The sequence below is a fragment of the Triticum urartu genome, chromosome 6A (genome assembly GCF_056163025.1).
Source record: "Triticum urartu cultivar PI428250 chromosome 6A, HENAU_Tu73, whole genome shotgun sequence".
In the NCBI taxonomy this organism is placed as follows: Eukaryota; Viridiplantae; Streptophyta; class Magnoliopsida; order Poales; family Poaceae; genus Triticum; species Triticum urartu.
In genome coordinates, this window is record NC_141878.1 from 106179267 (window position 1) to 106183590 (window position 4324).

Consider the following 4324-nt stretch of genomic DNA (forward strand, 5'->3'; position numbering starts at 1 on the left):
AACTTGGAAACCAAGTGTGCCACTGGAAAGGTGAGATGATTTCGCTTGAAAACGATATAAAGATCACCGGAATCGGAGTCACGGTTTGGAAATGGCAAGCGATTCAAATATGACAACGGTCTGCGATATACAGCAAGTAGCCATCTAAATGCAACAAGTTAAACATGCTACAACACACAAACATGACAACAAAATACATGGCAGGGATCCATTCATGATGCTTAACAAAAGAGGAACACTGAGCTACGGCCAATTCATCCATTAACAGGTTCAAACAAGCATGGCAAAAATGCATGGTAAACAGATTTCAGACTTAGTGAAATTAACACTTGTCTGGAATTTCAGATCAGGTGGCACATTTTGGAGCACGAAAACTATATGCTACAGGGCCTGAATAGGGCAAAGTAAAGCATGGCATGTAGCTACACAAAGAGCTTAACAAAAGTCCCTTAGTGACCTTGAGCCAACAGGGATCAGAAAATACATTTGCAAGCATGTGAACATGGCAAAAACATAATCAGATCACAGACTTAGTGAAAAAACTAGAGCATGCAAAATAGATATCAAGTAGGCATGTTTACGAGCTCAATGCACTCACTACAGAGCAAGTCATGACAATCTAAGCTTACACCCATCAAGAATACACATTATACAAGCTAGACATGGCAAGAACAATAACATGGCATGCACGGATCAACTACAACATCCTCGGCAAAATCGCTAACAAGTAGACAATCTGCCCAGATTCACGAAATAGCAAAAGTAGAGCTCAATTGACTCAAGCTAGGGTGCTCCATAATTGCAAACAAAGACATGGATGGATAGAGCACTACAAGATTAACAAATCATCCTTACTGGTCATCCTCAAAAGAGACACGGATCACTAGGAAACAACATGAACATATGGCATATTGAAATAAACAGATCAAGGACTTAGTGGAATTGCTAAGTCCCTGAAATCAGCATTAACGAATGCACCACTTTGCAAGCTTGTGCTAGTCACCACACACATCACAAAAATACATGGGTTGCACCTCTGGAAAGATGGCAAAACATATAACAAAACTCATGTAGAGCTCAGGGGCATATCATGCACACATTAATCATGGCAAAAAATGACAAATAGCTATTTAGAGCAGCAGATCTGACAATTATCTCAAATAGCATTTTTCCAACAGCATTTCGGGCATCAAGATGAATGCAAATGAAAATGATGCAATGAGATAAAATGATGTGCTCTCTGAGACGAACATTTTGATATGCTACATGCCCAAAACCGAGCTACGGATGCAAAGTTACGGCACGATGAACATAAATATTAATCTAGGGTTTGAGGCAAAAAGTCAACCGAGATATATCCTCAGATCCAGATCCGCACGCTTCCCGAGGCAGCAGCGGATCTCTCTGGTAACCCTGTAGACGACGGCGGTGGCGGGCAAGGACGGAGTGGCCGGAGCTACGGCGGTGGCCGGGCTTCCCACCGGCGACGAGGTGGCCGGCGGAGGCGGGGTTCGGCCGCGGCGGCGTCGGGCGATGAGGCGCGCGGGGCGGGGCGGCGCGTCGGAGTCGGGGAACCGCGGCGGAGCTCGCCGACGATGGTGGCGGTGGCCGGCGCGGGCTCCGGGCACCGGCGTTGACGGAGATGGCGGCGGGGTCGGGCGATGAGGGAGGCAGGCGGCGCGGCGCGCCGGGCCGGGGAGGGCCCCGCACAGGCCTCGCGGGCCCGCGGCGGGCGACGGCGAAGTGGGCACGGGGGCGCCACGTGGCGAGTGGCAATTGGCGCGGGCCGGCGGCGGACGTGTCTGGCTAGGCTTCGGACATGTCCGGCGGCTGGAGAGGAGCGGGCTAGGGTTTCGGGGAGGAAGGAGACGTGAATTTCGGAGGGTGGTGTATATATAGGCATAGAGGGAGCTAGGAGAGTCCAAATGAGGTGCGATTTTCGGCCACGCGATCGTGATCGAACGCTCTAGATGATGGAGAGGGTTTTGGGCCAAATTGGAGGGGTGTTGGGCTGCAACACACACGAGGCCTTCTCGGTCCCTCGGTTAACCGTTGGAGCATCAAACGAAGTCCAAATGGTACGAAACTTGACAGGCGGTCTACCGGTAGTAAACCCAGGCCGCTTGGCAAGTCTCGGTCCAATCCGGAAATGTTTAACCCCCACACATGAAAGAAAGGTAGAAATGACCACCGGAGGAGAACGGAGCGCGGAATGCAAAACGGACAACGGGGAAAATGCTCGAATGCATGAGACGAACACATATGCAAATGCAATGCACATGATGAAATGATATGAGATGCATGACAACGATAACAACACACGGCGACAAAAACCCGAACCCGAGAAAATAAAATAACTTAACGCCGGAAACGGCAAGAGTTGGATTACATATTGGGTAAATCATATCCGGGGTGTTACATTAGTGGTGCCACTATCTTTTCCAAAATTGATCTTAAGAGTGGTTACTATCAAATCCTCATACATGAGGGTGATGAATGGAAAACCGCTTTCAAAACCAAGCTTGGGTTATATGAGTGGTTAGTCATGCCTATGGGTCTTTCGGAAGCACCGGGTACTTTTATGCATCTTATGAATCATGTCTTTCGCCCTTACATTGGTATATTTGTTGTGGTCTACTTTGATGATATCCTTGTTTATAGAAAATCTCTTAGAGGTCATGTCACCCATGTTCGAACCATTTTGCAAACTCCTCAAAAAGAGCACCTCTATGCTAATATGGAGAAATGCCTTTTTGGCGTTGACAAGCTCGTTTTCTTGGGTATTGTTGTTTCCTCTAAGGGTGTTCATGTTGATGAGTCCAAGATCAATGCTATCAAGACTTGACCACAACCAACCAACTTGCATCAAGTGCGTAGTTTTCTTGGCCTTGAGGGTTTCTATCGTCGCTTTGTGAAAGATTTTAGCACCATTGCTTCGCCTTTGCATGCTTTGAGCAAGAAGAATGCGCCTTTTGTTTGGGGACCATCCCAAGATACCGCTTGCAATGAGCTTAAGAATTTGCTTACTCATGCTCCCGTGCTTGCTTTACCCAACTTTGACAAACCCTTTGAGATTCATTTGTGATGCTAGTGGTAATGGCATAGGAGGTGTGTTAACGCAAGAGAAGCGCCCCATAGCTTACTTTAGTGAGAAACTTTCCGGAGCGCAACTCAATTATCCCATCTATGACAAAGAGCTATATGCTTTAGTGTGAGTTTTGCATGAATGGGAACACTATCTTCGTCCCCATGAATTCATCATTCATACCGATCATGAAACACTCAAGTACCTTAAGGGCCAAACCAAGTTGAACAAGCGTCATGCCAAATGGAGTGAATTTATTGAGTCTTTTCCTTATGTCATCAAGTACATTAAGGGTAAGGAAAACATTGTGGCGGATGCCCTTTCTCGCATATGCATGCTTGTTACTCAACTTGAATTGGATGTCATTGGTTTTGAGCATATCAAAGAATTGTATGAGCATTATCCTACTTTTGCTACTCCTTATGCCAAGTGTTTGACGCTCACCTCTTGGGAACGCTATTACATCAAAGATGGATATCTTATGAGAGCTAACAAACTTTGCATCCCCGAGTCTTCTCTTCGTTTGTTGCTTTTGCAGGAATCTCATGGAGGAGGCTTAATGGGACATTTTGGACGCGACAAGACTTTCGCCACGCTCTCCAAGAACTACTTTTGGCCCAAGATGTACCGCGACGTCAACCGCTTCACCAACTGATTCTCTACATGTCGCAAAGCTAAGTCAAAAGCTCAATCCCATGGCCTTTACATGCCTCTACCAATTCCATATCAACCATGGGAAGATATTAGCATACTTGGCTTGCCTAGGACTAGAAATGGAAAGGACTCGGTATTTGTCGTTGTGGACCATTTCTAAAAAATGGCACATTTCATTCCTTGCAACAAGATAGACGATGCATCACATGTTGCTAATCTCTTTTGTAGGGAAATATTGTGCCTACATGGAGTACCAAAGACTATCGTCTTGGACCGCGATGTCAAGTTCCTTAGCTACTTTTGGAAGATCTTATGCACCAAGCTCGGAATCAAGCTACTCTTCTCCACGGCGTATCATCCACAAACCGACGGCCAAACGGAAGTTACCAACTGCACACTCTCTGCTCTACTTCGAGTACTCATCAAGAAGAACATCAAGGAATGGGAGGAGTGCCTACCTATCGCCGAGTTCGCCTACAACCGAGAAAGACACTCAACAACCGGCAAGTCCCCCTTCGAGGTCGTCTACGGATTCAACCCATTGTCACCGTTGGACATTCTTCCTCTACCACTACAAGAGCGCAT